This window comes from Canis aureus, chromosome 1 (genome assembly GCF_053574225.1).
Source record: "Canis aureus isolate CA01 chromosome 1, VMU_Caureus_v.1.0, whole genome shotgun sequence".
Taxonomy (NCBI): Eukaryota; Metazoa; Chordata; class Mammalia; order Carnivora; family Canidae; genus Canis; species Canis aureus.
In genome coordinates, this window is record NC_135611.1 from 82,467,466 (window position 1) to 82,489,928 (window position 22,463).

At 37.9% G+C, this 22,463-nt stretch overlaps 1 protein-coding gene across 5 annotated transcripts in view; it reads left to right on the forward strand.

Annotated features, from left to right (window-relative positions):
* PRUNE2 (prune homolog 2 with BCH domain) overlaps positions 1–22,463 on the forward strand; it is a 257,322-nt gene that overhangs the window by 143,764 nt on the left and 91,095 nt on the right. The gene's annotated exons all lie outside the window — the stretch shown is intronic.

Sequence of the window (22,463 nt, forward strand, 5' to 3'; positions counted from 1 at the left end):
TAGAAATCCACAGCTCCAGCTCCAGAAAAAGAATTCATTTGGTATAAAGTTCAAACCTCACTAATTTTGATAAATGCAGAAAAAGCCAACATGAGTAACTAAAATGTGAATTAGAGATTATTTTTTAAATTAAAATAAGCTTTCTAACTTCCAGAAACATAGAAAGCTTGAATCAGCCAACAGATAACCTGATAATGAGAGGAAATTTGGGCATCTACCTTGGTCACTAGCTAAGAGAGATGCCTAGTTAAATGCAAAAATTTTAATTAATTGCAAAAATGTTTAATTACATATAAAGGTTTTTATAAAAAACTGTTTTTACATAAAACATTTTTCTTGCCATTTGGGAACCACTAAATGTTTTCACTGAGAAAGCAAATGTAAATTTTGAGCAGCCCACCATTTGAATTAATTAGTAGAGTTTATATTAATGAGCTTTTATATTAATGCCTTTGGGTCTCTCCTTTGAATCGACTCATGTTGGTGGTCAACTAGATGACCTTTTAATGCTTAATTCTATATTTATCTCAGCATGTAATTGGAAATGATCTCTGCTCTTTTCATTGAACAATGGATATTCAGTATTTAACATTTTATTGAGAAATAGTCCAGGTCTGTGATCCCTCATCTGCAATTCTGAAATCCAGAAAGCTCTAAAAACCCTAGGGTTTTTGAAAATCTTTGATAGCAAACTCTGACCTGGTACTTATAGTCTTTATCCTACTATATACAGTTTGTTGCATAAATATTTGTGTGTCTGGGGGGGCAGCCCTTATATATTATACATTGCATGCATCATATATCATATTACCTTTCCCAAATAAAAAAATCTGAATTATAAATTAAATAAATTATATTTTTAGGGATTTCTGATAAGAAATTATAGGCTTATATTTGGGAAAGACTTCATGGAATTTTTTGTTGCCATTATTAATGATGGCATTAAAGAATATTAGTAGTATCACTTATTACTTAGTGAGTAGACACCTCTTTAAACTGAGAGCTTGAGGCTAGAATTCTTCACTTTGAGACACTGAAAGACTGAGCTGTATTCAATACAGCTAGTATCCCAACCAGGAAATTTCAGCATTTACTTTACTATCTTCTGTAAATTTGCCCATGAGATTTTTCTCTTCAGCTGTGGGTCCCCATTTCATTCCTGCAAGTTCGTATTCTTTGCAGAAAATAGGATTATATACAAAGTCACATCTTAGCTCTGTACCCACAAGTATCTTCTTAAAGACAGAGAGGTAGATAATTTTGCTCTTGGTTTCTTTGAGGCACTTTGAAGCACTTGTCTTTCCTGAGGATAAGAATAATGGAGGGATCCCTGAGTGGCGCAGCGGTTTAGCGCCTGCCTTTGGCCCAGGGCGAGATCCTGGAGACCCGGGATTGAATCCCACGTCGGGCTCCCGGTGCATGGAGCCTGCTTCTCCCTCTGCCTGTATCTCTGCCTTTCTCTCTCTCTCTGTGTGACTGTGATAAATAAATTTAAAAATCTTAAAAAAAAAGTGAAGAATAATGGAATTTCCTAAGGAGTCCATTCATGTCATTTGGTCAAGGTCTTTAAACACTTTGCTGCTTCATATCTCAGTTGCCTCCTTATAAAATGGGCTCAGATGCCAGCTCTCCCCATTTCAAAGGGTGACTATAAGGCTCTGATGAAATCATATACAAAGGGCTGTGAAAGGTAAAATGTGACCTGTGACCTATGATGACTTCAACTTCCCCCTACAAATACCTTCCCAAAGCAAAGTACCTTGCCTTCTGAAATGTGATGGTCTACAATGCTTAACGTTCAGAGTTCTAAACAGAGGTTACCTAGAGTTGGGCCCACAGAGGAAGAAGGAGAAGGACAAAAGCCAGGATGACTCTGAATTGGCCCTGAAATACAGCTCTCAAGTCCCAGGAAGGTTTAGAACAAAGTTGTCACTTAGGAACCTGCCATATTCAGAGAGTGTCACTGAGCTTGCAGACTCGCAGTGGTTAAATCAATAGTTAATGATGTTCGTCATGTAATTTGAGCCTCTAGTTTGTTTATGCTAGACCAACTTTATCCATACTCCAAACAAATTATCTCTTATAATTACCAGCCCGAAGATAAATCTCTAAATGTTTTTCTGATGATAGTGCTGTGGTTGGCAGGTGTTAAAAGTGCCTCCCAGGGACAAAGATTGAAGATGAGCTTGCTCCCGAAAATCCTTCAGGCGAGGATGTTGAGCTTTCTATCCTGCCATGTGCAAAGGAGCCTTGTATGGTGCCCCGTTAATGAAATCTAATAGGCAAAGGTCATATATCTTTACAAAGAAAAATGCAAAGCTTGTATGTGATAAATGGGCTCCATGGGGCTGAGTGGACGAGGTTTGGTGAGAAAATCTGTGTTTAAACATCGGTTCGGTTTCTCGCCGATATTTATGCCTTAAATATCTCCTTGTAGTGATTCTCCTCACCTGGTAGAATGGTTAAAATAAATACAAAACCAAGAAATTTATGTGTCTTTAGTGCTTTGAACCAAAGTGACTGGTCATCAATGTTAACATTAAACATTAACCACCAGAACCAACAGTGTGCATTAGAGAAAAGCTATGGATCCTTAAAGAAATCTTTTTTGTTTTTTAACTACCTAATAACAATGTGCTTTTAAAGTCCTTTAAAGGAAGAGGTCTTAAAATCTGTATGCTTTGATTACTGCCATCAGAACACTAAACAGTGCATGTAAATGTGCAAGATTTTATCTAAAGTTTGTACTGTTTAGAGATACACTGAAAACCAAGGTGCATAGGCTAAAAATGCAAGAATAAGTTAAATCTGGAATTACAAAGAGTTAAAGAAATCAGATATTGTTGAATTGAATCGCTGCTGGTTTTAGGAGAAGTTACCAGTTCATTTGCTGTAGTTGTACTGCTGAGCTAAGAGACAGTTCAATAAATCAACTCAAGCTTGATGGATTCTTCAATTCATTGAAATGAGTGCGTGGAAGAGAAAAGAAATCTCTTAGTATTCCCTCTTTGACAAAAGGGTATGCAAAGAGCCTGAATGGATGAATGGTTGATTAATTTTGCCAGAAATTTTCTTGACAGCAGGAAATGTGTTTTTGCATTACTCTGTTTGCCTGGGATTTATTTGGTAGAATATGAATTATTGCATGTAAATTTGTACCTGAGGCTATGTTGCTAAAGTAGATAGCTCCTGGTGAGGTTTCTGACTATGGGACCTGTAATATTTTTGTATGGTCTTGTACTCTACACCCTTACGGGTTGCCCTATAGCAGTTATATAAATGTCTACTCTCACTGATATTAGTAGTAAAGTCAAGCACTGCCAGTGATTCAATATTGAGCTTGGTTTGAGTGATCATCTGTGCCCCTCTCAAGAAAGGATGGTGCTAGAGGCAACCAACTGCCAAAGCTTGATAATTCCTAGACTCATCAACCTGGCAGTTTACTTATAGACTCTTACCTTTAAATAAGGAAGAGAAGGCACAAGGTATCCCCTCCCCTTGTGCTTCTATTTATAATAAGCCTACAAATAAGCATGTTTCTTAGTTTTATCTCATCAAGAAGGGATACAGCTACACAGGAAAAGACCTAGGCCTCTCTTGATGACAGCTGAACGTCATGAGAATAGAAATAGGGATAGACTCTCTACCTTCCACTTCATACTCTTCCCATAAATTATGATGCTCTGCCACACATGTGACTTTTTCTGGGTCATTGTGGAGGGTAGGATGGCTTATGGTTCTGGGAAGTTGGTGATGCTATAAATGCTTCCATTTAGACCTCCTCTGCTGCCATGTTCAGATCCAAACACCGGAAAGCTTAAGGCTCAAGCCAGTCATAAATTACATAGCAACTTCCTATTCATTTTGTTCTTCTAGGAGTTAGCATGACGACTTCCTCTTTCTTTTAGATACCAGACCAGAGATTATCTATGGCATAAGGTGCATCATACAATATTTTTCCTAACTTTGCAGTATGTGTATTTTTTTCACACACCAAGTCTCTTGAGACCACCACAGTGCTTATAAGAGACCACCACAGTGCTTATATTATTTCTGAAAGTAATTGTACAGAGAAATTCTCTTAAAATTTTTCAAGTGCTGGGACCCCTCGGTGGCTCAGTTGGTTGGGCATCTGAGTCTTGATGTTGGCTCAGGTTGTGATCTCAGGGTCCTGAGATCAAACCCTATGTTGGGCTCCATACTCAGTGGGGAGTCTGCTTCTCTCTCCCTCTCCCTTTGCTCCTCCCTGCCCCCCCCACCACCATGCACACTCTTTCTCTAAAATAAATGAATAAATAAATCTTATAAAGTTTTCAAATGTGCATGTACACACACACATTACTAATCCTTGAGGCTACAAAATAATTTCATGAACTATCTAAATCTGGCTTCTGATATTTCCTCCTTAGATTACAATAGGAGAGGACACCTGAGTGGCTCAGTGGTTAAGCATCTGCCTTCAGCTCAGGTCGTGATCCCGGGGTCCTGGGATCGAGTCCCACATCGGGCTCCCCACAGGGAGCCTGCTTCTCCCTCTGCCTGTATATCTGCCTCTCTCTGTGTCTCTTATGAATAAGTAAATAAAATTAAAAAAAAAAAAAGATTAGGAGAATGAAAAGTGATTAAAAGAAGGACGATATTAAATTTTAAAAAAGGGGGATCCCTGGGTGGCTCAGTGGTTTAGCGCCTGCCTTTTACCCAGGGCACGATCCTGGAGTTCTGGGATCAGGTCCTGCGTTGGGCTTCCAGCATGGAGCCTGCTTCTCCCTCCTCCTGTGTCTCTGCCTCTCTCTCTCTATCATAAATAAATAAATAAATAAATAAATAAATAAATCTTTTTTAAAAAATTAATTAGGGATCCCTGGGTGGCGCAGCGGTTTGGCGCCTGCCTTTGGCCCAGGGCGTGATCCTGGAGACCCGGGATCAAATCCCACGTCGGGCTCCTGGTGCATGGAGCCTGCTTCTCCCTCTGCCTGCGTCTCTGCCTCTCTCTCTCTCTCCTCTCTGTGCATTCTCATAAATAAATAAATAAAATCTTTAAAAAAAAATTAATTAATTAATTTAAAAAAGATTAGGAGAATGAGAAGTGATTAAAAGAAAGACGATATTAGTTTCCTTTTCTGTTCTTATCAGACACAGCATTCAACCTTAAATGAGGACAAATTGCATATACAAATGTACTAGAACAAAGCTCAGAAAATCTTGGTTCCAGTTCCTACTCTACCATCAAATAACTATGTGTGCAATTGGGAGTATTCCTGAAGCTTCTTGAGTCTCAACTTGCACACCCATGACATGTAAATCACTAATTTTTATCTTACTACCAGCTAGAAAGTTGGTAAACATTGATTAAGATTACATTGAGCATGTATAGAAAACCCAACTTTGCTCTATCGACATAAAATTTGCTCTCCCCTTGTGTCATAACACTTAAAGTTTGGGTTCTTTGCATGTTAACCTTTGTTCAAAGATTGCTTTCTAGGATGGTGCAGCCTAATAGGCGATCCTAAAGCCACCCATGGTCAGTCTTCTAGTTACTTCTGCTATTTCCCAGGCCTTTGCTTCCAGGAGTCCAGTTTGTTGGCCTCCCTCAGCTCTTTTGGTGTCTCAGTGACTTAATTTTCAGCCACCATGAAAAAAACCCTAATTTCAATAAAAAGAGAAGCCCTATTTCTAAAATGTAAAAGTAATGATTTGGAAAAAGAAAAAAAGACTTTATCTTGAAGCAGCCTCTGCTCCTGCAAATATCCAGTTCTATTATTATAATTACTTTGTAGGTTCTCATAAACTATAGGTTTGTTAGATTCTCTGATTGTAACAGAAACCCAACTTGAATTCGCTTAAGGTAAACAAGACATTAATGGCTCTGCCTTTGTAAGTGATAATTTTGGGTAAACCTAGCTTCTTATACTCTTGGACTCAAAGTCAAACTATATCACCAGAGCTTATCTCTTTTTCTCTACCTCTTGCCACTGTGTTTCTCAGTGTTGCCCTCATTCTCAGGTAGCTCTCTCCATGATTCCTCAAGATGGCCATGGGCAGCTCCAAACTTACAGTAAGCCTTAGATCTCAATATCTCAGAGGAAGAGAGAGCTTCACAAAACTCCTATGAAGGAGTTGACCTAGGTCACATCTCATTCCTGAAATCATTATGTGGCCAAGTAGGTGTAGTGCAACTTGGCCAGGTCTGAGTCACCTGCCACACCTAGAGCTCAGCTTGACATCAGCCACAAGAAGTGAGGAGGGTTCTTCCACAAAGGAAGATATGATGATCAGACAAAATTGCTTATATTTATGACAAACTAAACTCAACATTTTATTTGAAATTAAATGTTTCTTATTTACAATAGTCCATGTGCTGTGCTAGTAATTTATATAAACTATCTCATTTAATCCACTCAATAAACTATGAAGTAGGTATTGTTAGTATTATATTTTTTCTGATGCAGAAATTAAGGCTTAGAAGATAAATAACTTACCCAAAGCTGTGTAACTATAAATGAAATAGCTGAGAATCAGATCAGAGTCTGCCTTGTTTCAGACCAGGGGTCTTCATTGCTTTACTATGTTACCATCTTTTCTCATGTAAGTTCAGTCATTTTAAAATTTAAATATTTATTTGTGCCTTTACTACCTTCTCTTCTTCTTCTTCTTCTTCTTCTTCGAGACAAAGACAGAAAGAGAAGGGGGGAAATATGAGTGGGGAGGGGCAGAGAGAATCCTAAGCAGGCTCCATGCTCAGCATAGAGTCCAACTCAGGGCTTGATCTCATGACCCTGAGATCATGACCTTAGCTGAAATCAAAAGTGGAACGCTTACCTTCTCTTCTGTCCCTGATAGGAGACCCTAGCTTCTGAACATATTTTTCATGTTAGAATTATTATATCATTGAATATCACAACTTAATGGAACCTATACAAATACCTACCCTACTCCCTCATTTTGATGGAGGAAAGAAGGGAGAGCATCTGGAAACAGAGAAAAAACAACTCATTTTCCTCATGCCGGGACTTCATTTGCCATTCTACTCAATAGTACTTAACCTAAAGCCCCTACATAAGAGACATCAATAACCACTTTTCTTTGATAATCAAACTAGCTTTTAGCAACTGGATTATTTAAATCATTAATGCTTCCTGTGCTTCAGAAAGAGAAAACCTAAAGCCTTTTAGAAACAGACTGCTTTAAGAAAAAATGATTTTATGCATCACAAAATTAATAATAACAAAAACCCTAAAAGAATAAAACAACACTCATTATATCTTATAGTGCTGGGGAGGAAATTATGTAAAGATAAGGACAAATCGATCATCTGACCTCTGACATTATTAAGAATTAATAAGATTGTCCTAAAGCATAGTAGATGAGGATTTAATTACCTTAAACATCTCTTTACCCACTTAGGTTCTTAAAAATTTAAAGAAAATGGGCACCTAAGTGATGCAGTCAGTTAAGCATTCAACTCTTGGTTTTGGCTCAGGTTGTGATCTCAGGGTTGTGAGCTTGAACCCCATTGGGTTCAGCACAGAGTCTGCTTGGGATTCTCTCTCTGCTTTTCCCTCTACCTCCCCCCACCATGCATGCACATGCTCTCTCACTCTCTCTCAAAAAAAATAAATCTTTTTTAAAAATTTAAAGAAAAATCTGTGGTTTTATTAGGATTCCAGAGAAACTGTATAATGAAGTAAAAAGTCAGAGGTTTCTAGTTTGGAACATGCTCTGTTGGTCAGCAATATCATTTTGGTTCTTAAAGACATTTACTGTCTGTTGTTCAAATGTTGGAGCAGTGCTATTGTGTGTGTGTTGGGATGGTACTGGAGGAGATTGAACCCAGCTACACAGAAGGTAAAAAGCTTGCTTCTTGTCCCCTCCCAAGGACCCATCCATACTTGTTTTTCTCTTATGATCAGTGATCTTGAGCATCTTTTTGTCTGTCTGTTGGCCATCTGTATATCCTCTTTGCAAAAATGTCTATACATGTCTTCTGCCCATTTTCAATTGGATTATTCATTTTGGGGGTTTTGAGTTTTATAAGTTCTTTATATATTTTGGATACTAACCCTTTTCCAGATATGTCATTTGCAAATATCTTCTCCCATTCTGTAGGTTTCCTTTCAATTTTGTTGATTGTGTCCTTGAATTTAAGAAACAAATGAGTAAAGGAGGAAAAGAGAAAGAGAGATGCAAACAAAGAAGCAGATTCTTAACTATAGAGAACAAACTGGTGATTACCAGAGGGGAGAGGATGGGGGGATGGGTAAACAGGTGATGAGGATTAAGGTGGGTACTTGTGATGAGCACTGGGTGTTGTATGGAAGTGTTGAATCACTATACTGTACACCTGTAGCTAATATTACACTGCATGTTAACTAACTGGAATTTAAAATAAAACTTAAAAAAAATCAATATAAGTGACAGAGATGGGGAAGAGAAAAAGAACTCCCAATCAATCTTGAGAGGTATTTTTATAGATCTCCACTTAGCCCCTTAGCAGGTGGAGAGCTAGGCTTGTTGCAGAAAGCTGCCCAGAAGCCTTATCTCTGTTCTTAATTGGGAGGGTCAGTGTTAAAGTACCATGGTCACTACTTTATACACTGTGTCAAAAATATGCCTTGAATTTTTAAGGTGTTTTATCCAGACTGTAAGAAATGCTGGTAATTTTAATTTGTTTTCATTGGACAATATATTCATTTAAATACACTTAGCACCATGATAAGCAGACACTTCAGAGGGCATAGAAGCCACCCCAGCTATGGTCCCGTTTCACCAACTAATTTGACACACAGGTATCAGTGGTTGCTGGAAATCTATTTCTCCCTAATTTGGTTCACCTTAGGAGGAACTGTGCTCCAGAGACATGCCAGAAGCCAGAAGTAGGAAAGATGGGTGCTCTCCAAGCCTCACTCGTAGACATCTCAAGCCCTAAGAAAAACTAGACACCCGCAAACTACACAGCCTTGCCACTGCACATTCTTAAGTGAGCCTGGGCCTGCTAGCCAGAGACTATGGAGAACTGGGTCACTTGTCTTTACAGTTGTATCAGAAATAAGGAAGCTTTAGCAGTGGCCTGATTTTAAAGTTAGGGCAAATGAAAGGCATCAAAATAGGAAAATTCAAAAATTGTTTCAAAAAGCAAGCCAAAGTGTGTGTGTGTGTGTGTGTGCGCTGAGGTAGGGTGGGAGGATTCTTAGTGATTCAAGACCAGAATAGAAAAAGAGAAGCTTGCAGCTTCAGGCCACCCCTTTTCCCAGAGAATGTGTCTGAGTCCTTAGAGGACTGGAAATTTGCTGGTGCTGGCAGTGGTGAAAGTGTCTGAGTATAAAGGTTCAACTTGTTTCCTGTAAGCAAAGGACGTTTGCTTTGATGCCTAATAAAATGTATTTACAAACTACTTTCCTCTTGCTGTATTCTCAGTTTGAAATCATTTCCTCTCTCACATTAGGATCCTGCTCTGTACTTAGATAAATCCTATATTCTCTGGACTTCTAATTTTTCAAAAGAGAGAAAAACATTAAGAAAGTCAATATTTCCTTCGAGATTCACTGTTAGCATCATCCTTTTTGCTTTTCGTTTCAGGATGAACCCCCTCCTCTTTTATAGGTCCTAACAGCAGTGGTTAATATCTTGCTATTTGAAGTGTGGTCCACAGACAAGCAGCACAGACATCACCTGGGATCTTGTAGAAATGCAGAATGTCAGTCCCTGTTCCGGACCTACTAATTGAGAATCTGCATTTTAACAAGATTCCCAGGTGATTTGTATGAAAGTGTGAGAGGCTCTGGGTTAATATGTCTTAGGACTCAAAATCCTTATTTTTGAGGGGTGAGGAGGTAGAGCTGTACATCTTGCCTCTGATAGAAGCTCTCTTGATCTTCCCTTAACTAATGTGCTATACTAAATGCATTCTCCATCATGCTCTGTGATACATACTGACTAATAACCTCAGTTGAATGCTTCAAGCTCACTGAGAACTCTCTAGAATGCACAGGGGCATGCATCCCCTTTAACTGAATTCAGTGTTTACCAGGAATCAGCTGTGTTTCTTTCCAAACCTGTTTATATCAGTTGCATTAGTTAATATATAATCACACACTTTAAATAAACTGAAATAGGAGTAGGAAAGACCATTTTTTCCTAAGATCGATGCTTTAGAAAGGCTCAGTGAAATGAGACATACTCTCAATGGAGATGTGCTTTCAAATTAGGGCAGTATAGCTGTAAAACTGGGAGGAGACTGTAACAATGAAGAAGGAGTCTGCATTTAAATAGGTTTGGGTGGTTCAGTGGTTGAGCTTCTGCCTTTGGCTCTGGGCATGATCCCAAAATCCCGGGATCCAGTTCCACCTCGGGCTCCCAGCAAGGAGCCTGCCTCTCCCTCCGTGTCTCTCATGAATAACTAAATAAAATCTTTAAATAAAATAAATCATTTCACATGTCTAAGTTTTCGTTCCACATTAATGAAACTGAAATTAGAAATTGAACATTTTACTTTATATAATGCAACCAAGAGGATGGGAAGCTCCTACAGACTCAGGCTCAAGAAATATTTTAAAAGATCTTTACCTTAGTTGAAGAGATTAAAAATGAATACGTAATCTTACATTCAAAATCAAATGAAATTGATCTTATTTCATTATAAAACATTTATTTTTAAAATTTCCCTCTTTAAAACTGGATAGCAATGTGCAAAAGAAAAAAAAACTAAACCACTTTATTACACTATACACAAAAATAAATTCAAAATTAATTAAAGACATAAATATACGATCTGAAACTATAAAAATCCTGAAACAGAACACAGGCAGTAACCCTTTTGACATCAGCCTTAGTAACTTTTTTCTAGATGTCTCCTAAGGCAAGGGATACAAAAGCAAATAAAAACTAATGGAATTATATCAAAATAAAAAGCTTTGCACAACAAAGGAAATAATCAACATAACTAAAGGCAGACTATGAAATGGGAGAATATGTCTGCCAATGACATATCCAATAAAGATTTCATATCCAAAATATATAAAGACCTTATTAAAACTCAACAACCAAAGAATGAACCAATTTAAAAATGGGCAGAAGACATGAACAAATATTTCTCCAAAGAAGACATACAGATGGCCCCCAGACACATGAAAAGATGTTCATCATCACTCATCCTCAGGGAATGCAAATCAAAACTACAAGGAGATACCACCTCACACCTGTCAGTATGGCTAAAATCAACAACACAAGAAACAACAGGTGTTGGTGAGGATGTAGAGAAAGGGGAACCCTCTTGCACTGTTGGTGGGAATGCAAACTGGGTACAGCCACTCTGGAAAACAGTATAGAGTTTCTTTAAAAAGTTAAAAAAGGAAATACCCTAGAATCCAGGAATCACACTACTGAGTATTTACCCAAAAATACCAAAACACTAAAGGGATACATGCACCCCTATGTCTATAGTGGCATTATTTACAATAGCCAGAATATGGAAGCAGTCCAGTGTCCACTGATTGATGAATGGATAAAGAAGATATGGTATAGATATAGATATATAGATATATAAACATACAATGGCATATTTTTCAGACATTAAAAAAAGAATGAAATCTTGCCGTTTGTAACGACATGGTTTAAACTAGAGAGTATAATGCTAAGTGAAATAAGTCAGACAAAGACAAATACCATAGGATTTCATTCATGGAATTTAAGAAACAAAATAAATGAGGTGCCCCTGGGTGGCTCAGTTGGTTAGGCATCCCACTCTTGATTTCGGTTCAGGTCATGATCTCAGGGGCATGAAATCAAGCCCCACATTGGGTTACATGCTCAGTGTGGAGTAGGATTGAGATCTCTCCCTCTGCCCCTCCTCCTCTTCATGTGCACACACACATTCTCTAAATAAATACAACCTACAATTAAAAAAAAAGAAACAAAACAAATGAACAAAGGGAAAATAAAGCAGACAAATCAAGAAGTTGACTTTTAATTTTAGAGAACAAACTGATGGTTACCATAGGGGAGGTGGGTGGAGGGGATGGGGAAAATAGGTGATGAGGATTAAGGAGTACACTTGTGATGAGCACCTGGTGATGTGTGGAATTGTTGAATCACTATATTGTGTACCTGCAAGTAATATAACACTGTAACTAAAAATAAAAATGTAAAAAAATTTTAAAAAAAGATTTCCCTCTGGGATCCCTGGGTGGCGCAGCGGTTTGGCGCCTGCCTTTGGCCCAGGGCGCGATCCTGGAGACCCGGGATCGAATCCCACGTCGGGCTCCCGGTGCGTGAAGCCTGCTTCTCCCTCTGCCTGTGTCTCTGCCTCTCTCTCTCTCTCTCTCTCTCTCTCTGTGACTATCATAAATAAATAAAAATTAAAAAAAAAAAAAGATTTCCCTCTTCAACCAAATTTTTAATTACTCAATTATTTGTCCTAATCTTAATCAGCTTTTATACATAAAAAGGTAAGTAGAGAGGTGCCTGAGTGGCTCAGTCAATTAAGCATCTGCCTTCAGCTCAGGTCATGATCCCCAGGGTCCTAGGATCAAGCCCCCTCACCTTTCCCTCCCCCCACTTGTGCTCTCTCTTGTTTTCTCTCTCTCAAATAAATAAATAAATAAAATATTAAAAACAAACAAAACATCAGTAGAAGTCTGCTTCTTTAGCAGAAGACCTGCTAAAAATAGGTCTTTATTTTTAAAGAGTCAAGGAGAAGCACCTGGGTGGCTCAGTGGTTGAACGTCTGTCTGCCTTTGGCACAAGTCATGATCCCAGGGTCTTGGGATGGAATCTCTCATCAGGCTCCCCACAGGGAGTCTCTTCTCTCTCTGCCTATATCTCTGTCTCTCTCTGTGTCTTTCATGAATAAATAAATAAAATCTTTAAAAAGAGAGAGAATCAAGGAAAGTAGAAGCAATGAGTTTTATTACCTTAATAGACTCTTCCTTTTTCAGGTTAGGAATTTGAGGTCTAGAAAGGGGCAGTGTTTTGCTTTGGATCAAGGTGGGTTCTCCAAGTGTGGTCCCTATGCCAGCCATACATATTGACATCACCCAGGACCCAGGAGCTTGCTGGAAACAATGATTCTTGACTGGCCCCAAATCCATGGTATCAGAAACTCTGGAAGTGGAATCCAGGTGTATCAGAAGCCCTCCAGGTGAATGTGATGCACCTAAAGTTTAAGACCCATTAATTTACTGTGACCACACAGGAAAATCAAAACCTGGAGAAGAACCCATTCCTCCATCAAGCTGGACCGTTGTGCTATCTGGAGAATTGGTCATGCACTTTCTCTAACCCGACAGTTTCTTGAATCAGAAATTTCAGAGCTTACATAATGCAAACAGTGGGTTACAACAAAAGAATCTTAGAACAGGACTCTTTCTAACTTATATAAGGTAAAGAGATAATTTTTAAACTCTACCTAAGAATGGATAATTTTTATGGCCTAATTGACAGATAAATTCACCATTAAAAAAAAGTTGTAGCTGTTGGTCCTGCCACTGTTACACTACCATGTATTGTCGGTTGACTCTCAGAGATTCCCCACTAAGCATTGTATAGATTAGCTCGTTTTGTAAAGCAGGTTTTATCCTTACTTTCCAGATGAAAGAACTGAAGCTAAGCATGATCCAGTAACTTGCCCAAAGGTGCAGAGATAACAGGGTGTGGAGCTAGGATTTGAATTCTGGGCTGTCAGATTTCAAAATCCATGCTTTAAGCACATTTTAATATCTGCTCATTGGAGAGAATTAGAACGACTTATTTTACAAATAAGATGTGAACTCATATTTTTGGAATTTGGGTTTTCCCACTGACTCTGCAAGTTCACTCAACTGGCTAGAGAATGGAAACAAGGACCAATGATATAGAAACTATTTCTACATGGCATGAGTTGAAAGTTGTTTCTTTATATCAATATAGACCACTATTGTGCATCTTGCTTGCACATTAGAATAATGGCTGGAAAATATATGGGGTCCCAGCCCCCTTACCTTAAGCCAATTAAATTTAAATTTCACAAGGTGGGGTCTGAGAGTTTTTTGCTTTGTTTTGTTTTGTTTTGTTTTTGGTTTTGTTTTTGTTTTTGCAGCTCCTTGGATTATTCTAAGGTACAACCAACCTTAAGAACCAGTGATATAAACCTATGGGTTCAGATAATTCAGGCTCAGAAATGGATTTTGATTAATTTTTCCCACGTAGCCTGTTATCAGACACCAATGCTAGCCATTCATTGAATACTCACAATGCCTCAGACATGTTTCATCATATTTGGGACTTACCATAACAGAGTTAAAAGATAAGTATGTATGTCATTTTCAGGAATCCCAAATATCAAGCTTCATGTTAAAAAATGCCTTATTTACCTGTAACTGACCTGGCTAATAGAATTTTCCTAGACTAAAAAATCTCTGGAAAATACCAAGAGAAAAACTTTCTTTTCTTGCCTCAGGAAGTAGATGTTTTAGTAAAATCCTGGCTTTTTTTTTTTTTTTTTAAGAAAATCATCCTGCTTTTTCTTTGAAAGAATCAAAATGCTGATTACTTTATAAGCATACTAATATGCTTAAACTAAAAGACAATTGAGGGAATTTTTAAATTTTTGCCCAATTAGAAAAAGGAAATATTTGTCTAATGAGTGCAATGTATCCCGGTAGGTGACTTCACCCCATTTTTTTCTCCTTCCTCTTAAACTAGATGGAATTAATGATATGTCTTGCTTTATGCAGTAGATGTTTTGAAAAAGTTGGATGTGACTTGAGTTATTAAGTTTGGGAGACTCTCCTACTCTTATTCTCTAAAGTTGTTCTTAATTAGGGACATTCCCTTAGGGACATTTGGCAATGTCTGGAGACATACCTGTCACAACTGGGGTGAGTTTGCTACTGGTATCTAGTGGGTAGAGCCCAGGGATGTTGCCAAACACCCTGAAAGACACAGAGCAACTCCCACAACAAAGACTTTTCCAGCCACAATGTCCATAATGCCAAATTTTAGAAACCCTGGTCTAAAGGTACTACTTTTGTACCTGTTATGAATTCAGATACCCCTCCTGCCCCATCCCCAGCATTTGGCTTGCTTAAACCCCTTCTATACCTCTTGTATAAAACGATAACCTATAAATACAATTCCTGTCCCAAATATGCTTTGCCTTTTAGGCAGGGGTTGTATAGATCATTTCTCACTTGTATTTAAAGCGTATCTCATACGTATGGTGCAAATAGCAGTGGAAGTTTGACAGGTACAATGAAGATCAGAGCATCTTAAGACTTTCGAGTTCAGAAAGGGGATCCCTCATATACTGAAAGGATAAAGGTGAAAGAAGCTTGGCCTCTTTTTTCCTGTGTTCAATAGATGGTACTATGCATGTTTGACTGTTGAAGCATAACTTTCATTTTATAAGCTTTACACTTCTGTAGATCTGTTTTGTCACTCCTCTTTATAATACCTCTCTTTAAAAAAAAGATTTTATTTATTAATGCATGAGAGACATAGAGAGGCAGACATAGGCAGAGGGAGAGGCAGGTTCCCTGTGGGGAGCCCAACACAGGACTCGATCACAGTACCCTGAGATCACGATCTGAGCTAAAGGCAGACTCCACCACTGAGCCACCCAGGTGCCCCTATAATACCTCTCTTAATTAGAGTCCAAACCACCATGAAAATAATGAAAGTTAACTAAATTGCTTCACTCAAGTTAACTTTCCAAGCATTGTATCTCTCTCTCTCTCCCTCTCTCTCTCTCCCTCTCTCTCTCTCTCTCTCTCTTAATGGGGCTTGGTTGGAAAGAAAATGGGGGTTTGGGAAATTATCTGGGGTGTGTGTGTGTGTGTGTGTGTGTGTGTGGATGTGTGTGTGAAAGAAAGAGTCCTTTCTGCTTGATAACCAGGGTGCCCACCTGTGTTTTGATCTGCTTAGCTTCCTCTTCTAGGAAATGACTCTTTACCCATCCCTCTTGTCATGACGAGTACCATATGTGTATTTTGTGGTCTTTCCAATCTACCTCTGTTTCTTAGCACAGGGCTAGGCATCCAACCCAAGTGGGAACAACCAGAATTCGTTCTCCAGGGTTTTCAAACTCGAAACCAAGAGGGAATGAGTCTTGACTAAAACCAAAAGGTCTACACTGGAGCTGCAGGGGCTCATGTTTCTTAGCACATAGAGTACACTAGCTGGTCACAGGAGAGGAGAAAAAGCCAGAAGAGAGTGGAGAAGCACATCCCTGGCAAGCCCTGCTCTCCTCCCAACTTGTCCCCTTGTTCTGTCTTTGTTTTTTTGAGAACATTCCCCAGATCCTTCAGACTTTCTTTCTCTTGACTTCAGTCAGTTTGAATTAAGTTTCTGTGACTTGGGACCAACTTTCATGACAATACAGTGTCCCTCCCAGAAAATGAATTCCTTGAGATCCCCGCCCGCCCCCGCCCCCCCCCCCCACACAGACATCTCCAAATGAAAACAAAACCACAAACCCCAGAGTGTATCTGTTTGCAGGAGGGGGTTTCTGGTAATTAGCTTAGATTGCAACAAATGGCACACACAGACTGTTGGCTCTGCATGTGTGCTCTAAGATTGGTGTTTACCCTATTATATTCCAATTTAGGAATGTCATAAAGTTTATCAGTGAGCAAATGGAAACTAGCAAGAACACATACATAAGTGGTTAGAGGCATGTGCCTTGATATACAGATTTTTTTTTTTTAGACTTCAAAAAAACTACTTTCATTGGGTGGATAGCAAAGGGGACACAACCATATTCCACTACTTAAACTTGGTGATGCTTGGGTATTTTTAGCAAATGAGTTGTCAGCAGAAAGGCTTCATTAGACCCATCAGGATATCTAACCATGAAGAACGAATCCCAAACTGTACTGACAGTTTCCTTGAGCCAAAATGATGAAGCACCTCTGACAAGAGCCATATTGTGCTCCCCATGTGAGGAGCGGGAGGAACAAAAGAGACAGTTTGATCTTCATTTGGTCAGGTTAATATTGACACAGCTTAGAAAAATCAGAAGTGTGTGTAATGTACACGTACAGCTAGTGCTCTGGAGACTTGACTGGTGGTTTCCATAAATCAGAAAAGGGTACCCAGAGAGGAAGGAAGGTTTCCTGCTTTCTCGAAATATTGTTCAAACTAGATGATTTATTTTTACAAAGAAAAATAAATAAAGCTGTAAGTTTTCAAGCTCATGGCTCAACACAAGCCAATGGGGATTTTTTTTAACATTTTTTAACATACACAATTATGGAAATAATTCAGTATTATTATCTGGTAGCTGGAATGTTTCCCAGGTTCCACCATCTCAAAAATAAAGCATAACTAATGAGTGGATTTTCCATTACACATGGGTCCTGAGTTATTCATTCCCATCTAGAAATCCTTATAAACACACATAAATTCAAAGGGACCCTTAATGGGGAACAACAGTGTAGTCCTTTTCCTGCCCAGTCCTTGAAACCATACTGTATCAAAAAGTTTTGGTGATTATGGGTCTGTCCTTAAAGAAAATGTAAATTAGGCTGAGCTAGTTAATGAGATCGTGACTTATTGTTGTGAACCTCCCCACATGCAAGTATTCAATCTACTATTAACGGGTTATGAGAGGCTGCCTAGGACTTCTCCTCTAGGAAGTATAGTATACAAGCATCTTTCTCCAGGGCAAGTTTCTGTTGTTGTAACAATAGTTCTCTTTATGATGGAGACAGTGAGGATGGGGTAGGATTTTTAACTTGCTTAATTTTTAACTTGCTTAATTTTTAACTTTGTTTTAAAAAAGTTCTTTTTTTTTTTTAAAGATTTTATTTATTTATTCATGATAGACATAGAGAGAGAGAGAGAGAGGCAAAGACACAGGCAGAGGGAGAAGCAGGCTCCATGCAGGGAGCCTGATGTGGGACTCGATCCTTGGTCTCTAGGATCAGGCCCTGGGCTGAAGGTGGTGCTAAACCACTAAGCCACCAGGGCTGCCCAAAAAAAAAAAAAAAAAAGTTCTTAATTTAAACCTCTGCTTCCTGATGAACTGTATCCCCCTTCTCCTTCCCCCACCTTCTCACTCGCTCTGTCACTCACTTTCTCTCTCTTGATTACTGATATGGTTATTGGAGGTAATAACTATTTGTCCTGGACATGAAAACAGTAATTTTTAATTTTCAGCAAACATGTGCTCTCTCCTTCTATTCTTGAACTCTTTGACTCAAATGATGACCTTACTAGGATGATTGTTTAAAAGACTCTTGGTTTCTCCTCTAATGCTTATTATGATGTGCTTGACCTACACAGAAGCATCTGCAGATTGATGCATTATTTTGTCTTTGATGGTTATGCCTTTATAGGAGGACGTTGCTTGAAATGGTGATATTGTAAGTTCTCTTGTTAACCTTAAAAAATAGAACAGCCCATTATTTTGCCAGAAAAAATCAGATTATTCAGGAATAGCAGAGAATTGCAATCTGGGTCAAGCAAGTTACGGCAAACCATAGGCAGGTCAACAGAACACTAGAGAGGAAGGCTCCTTCATAGAGAAAGTGAGGGAGTCTGGAAGGTTGTCATAAACAAAAAGTTCATTGGAGTAAATGGCTTCTCATTGGCTGAATTGCAAGAGTCTCTCATTGGCTGGGCTGTTGCCAGGGGAAAAGGAAACCTTTCTTCCTCCTGCTGGGGTAGTAAAGCAGTGTTTATGTGCAAGATCTGTCCCTTACTGTTTGATCTGCAATTGACAATAAATGGTAAAGTTTAAGAGCTTCCCCTGCTGCCCTCCTGACATCATTCTAAATAAGATTTCCTTTATTTTTATTTTTTTTAACTTTCCCCCCCTTTCAATTAATTTTCACACTTCCTATTAAGATACCCCTTCCCTTCTGGTAAGAAATTACCTCTTTTGTTTCCCCATCCATCTTTGCAATACTAATTCCTGGTTTCTCTGGGCTTTTGAGCAGAAGAAAAGTAATGTTGGGAGCATCCTTAAATAAAGTTTTTATATCCTGTATGAAAAGTGAGATTCTTCCATTGTGTGTCCAAGCTACTAAAGGAAGAAAACTGCATGGAAGTAACTCTGGGTGACCCAGGACCATGCCAGTTCTCCTGCTTTTTATGTTTTCTGTGTACACACTCATGCTCAACTTTTTAAAAATATATATTGCTGCAAGAGTGTCACAATATTCTTCTTCATAGCAGTTTCTTTGGGTGAATTTTCAATTTTAGGTTTACACATACAATTAATGGTCAGACTACACTTATATTTTGCAGAGTAGATGAAAAGCTGGAAATTGGTCAAAAAATATGATAATATTGAATCATCAAAAAATGTAGGCAGCTCATTATTATTAGCAATGTTAAAATCAAGGATGTGGCATGCTTGTGTATAGTAACAAGGGTGAATTGATACTAAATCATAAATGGGGTAGCAAAAAAAAGTTTTTTATTAAATTAAAAAACAATTCATCAGTATTATCTTTGATGATAAAGAATTTTCTTGTTTAAGAATGATGTAGAGCTTAGAACATGGGTTTGAGTCCCATTTTAACCCGGATGAGCCATGTGATGTCAGTTTCTTTACCTCTGAGAGCCTCCTTTTTCTCAATGTGATGCAGAGATGATGTTAGCCACCTCATTAGGGCATCTTAAAGTTTAAATGAGATGATGCAAAGCATGTAACAGAGTGCTTAATGCAGACACAGCACTTGATTACATTATGGTAATCAATAGTCAATAAACTATTGACTATGGTAGTCAATAGTAAACTATTGGTTTAAATGAATGTCATATTGATCTACATATGTTACATACTCATTTATATACTATAGACTTTTTAGTTTTCACAAAATCTTTTCACAATTGAGCTCTCTCTTCAGCTATGAAGAACAGTATGTATGTCTGATTCTATTTTCAAAATATGATGCATAATATAGTTTTAATAGACCCAGTGAAGTTTTTACTACCAAAATGCCTTGGCGAGCTTATAAAAATAAGAACAATAGAGCTTTTTTTTTTTTTAATGACATCTGGTAAAAACATGGGAAATATCTTTGCTTACCAATTAAAGAGTGTATGAAAAACAGAATAAATGAAATCTCTTAATTTATGCATTTTGTGTTCCCATAAATCATTTTCCTGTCAAAATTATCAGACTTTATTATTGCTGAATATTTTAAACATCATAATGGAATTTTGGTAGCATAAATCATAAAGCTTTCAGTTAGAACATTTGTGTACACACCTCAGCATTTTTCTTATATCTTGATGAAAAAAAAATAGTCCTCAGTCTAGAAATAAATCCACGCAGAGTATAAATGTCAAACTATACTCTTAAATTTCAGTAACTCAGCAATCCATGCTGGTCACTCTGCTTGCAAGGTAGTTATGGATTGTCAAACTATGTTTCTAAGACTTACTGTCCCCCAGAAATGAAGCTATACAAGCTTGTGTTGTAATCTGGGAAATGATTTTTTTATCCTACCTACAAAAAAATACCTGCTTACTTGATTTTTCTACTTCCTATAATAAGAAAAGAATCTCAAAAGTAATAAATCCTGGAATAGCTTATTGATGGCATTAGATAATAATTTATTTCATTTAAAGAAAGCCTTATTCAATATGTTTCATTTATCATTTATAAGAGAGAAAACTGTTTGGGGATTATGTGTGTTATCCAGAATGCTGGACCTAAATAGAAAAAAAGAGCATGAGGGGTAAGATCTACTGAAGGGCATGTGGCCCTTGGAGGTGAAACAGTGGGAATGAGGGGGCAGGCTCTACCCATGGTGACTTAGCAAAAGGAGAAATCACTACAAAATTTTGTGATGCTTTATAAGCTGGTATTTGTGTATCAGCAAACAGAAAGTGTAACTTGGAATTAAAGATAAATATCTCATTCATGAGATAAATCCTGTTTACTTTTTTTTTTATCTTAGATTATCTTTAAATGACTTTACTTCACATTTAACTTTGTGTAACTTTCTCTAACCGCTCACCTTTAAAAATTTTACATGCAAGTCACTTACGCGACTTAAAAACGTGTGTGACTATCACTTGGAAGTTTATATATATTATAAAGGATATAAGGAAAGAAATTTAATAGGAATAACCAGTTCTTATACCAGTATTTGTAAAATACTTCCTCTGAATCAGCTAAATCTCATGAATCCCCAGAATGACCTTTTGATGGCTAAAGAACCAGGAAAGGAAAGAGACCTAATGTTCATTGTCTACTCTGTGCAAGCCACTGGGCCAGCTCTTTGATTCATGTTCTCAATTCTTTTTTTTTTTTAAAGATTTCATTCATTCATTCATTCATTCATTCATTCATGAGAGGCACAGAAAAAGAGAGAATGAGAGGCAGAGACCCAGGCAGGTAGAGGGAGAAGCAGGCTCCATACAAGGAGCCCGATGTGGGACTCGATCCTGGATCCCAGGATCATGACCTGAGCCAAAGGCAGACTGACACTCAACTGCTGAGCCACCCAGGCGTCCTCATGTTCTCAATTCTTATCAACAGTTCTCCGAAGCAAGGGTTTACAAGTGAGTAAGCTGGGGCTTGAAGAAGTGAGTGAAATAACTCACTCAAGTCACCCTGCCAACAAAGAACAGAGACAGGATCAGTTCATGCTCAGCTGATTCCAAAGCCTTTACTGGAAAACCTAGAAGGAGCTCTTGAAAATAACAGAGACACAGTCAGATTTTAGATGAGCAACTTGCTAAATTATGACAACTTTCATATCAGGGTGCCTTAATACCCATTGCATGTTAGATTTCAATATATATGATTTGGATACGTTGAGAAATGATATTCTATTTTTATATGTCATAGAAATTATTTTTTGCTTCTATACACTGAGTGCTTTCCTGTGGCATTAAGTATTTTTTATTAGCATGATTTTTACTAGCAGCATACTATTCTTTTGTGCAATTCCTTCACAAGTTGTGCAACCATTTCTCTATTGTTGGACATTTAGATTGTTTCTAAGTTTTAGTTATTAAAGTAATAATCCAGTGAATAGCTTTGTCCACAAACCCTTTGTGTCCATATCTGATTATGTCATTAGAATATATTTCTAACAGTGTATGAGAATGCCCCTTAGGAAATATTTATCAATAATAGGAAAAGAGAAGATATTTTACTATTGAAGGATTTCTTTGATTATCAATGAATTCAGATATTTATTGGCATTTTTGTTTTGACTGTAAATGTCTTATGTTCAACTGTTTTTCTATTGCTCTGTTTACTTTTTCCCCACTGATTTATAAGAACTCGACATTAAAACTTCCTCCTCCAATTAAGAGAATAAAATGGTAGTAAATAATAACAATTGCATTGAAAACATTGAGTGGCTGTAAGCAGAGAAGTGTCATGATTTTGCTTACATTTTTAAAAGCTCTCTCTTAATGCTGTGAGAAGAGCTGATTATAAGACACAAAAGTAGATGCAGAGAGACCCGTCAGAAGGCTGTTGCTGCAATTCAAGCAAGAGATGATGGTGACCATGGAAA